Source organism: Morone saxatilis, unplaced genomic scaffold (assembly GCF_004916995.1).
Source record: "Morone saxatilis isolate NCDOM2014 unplaced genomic scaffold, NCSU_SB_2.0 Contig11, whole genome shotgun sequence".
In the NCBI taxonomy this organism is placed as follows: domain Eukaryota; kingdom Metazoa; phylum Chordata; class Actinopteri; family Moronidae; genus Morone; species Morone saxatilis.
The window spans coordinates 24,503,563-24,503,793 of NW_023339663.1; positions in this window are offsets into that span (position 1 = coordinate 24,503,563).

The window sequence follows — 231 nt, forward strand, 5'->3', positions numbered from 1 at the left end:
TGTGTGTGTGTGTGTGTGATCTCTTCTGGGTGATCTCCTCTCCAATGGGCCCTGGTTGCTTTCTTTCCCCACTGATTTTCGGGATTTTCTTGTTTAATAGAAGAAGGGAACGGCTGGAAAATGGCCCGATCTCATATCTCGGAGCGCGCTGAGGTAACTCCCTTCAGTGGGTTTTTTTTTCTCCTCCCTCCCCTTCAATTGACACCCCCCCACATGGCGCACAACAGCATT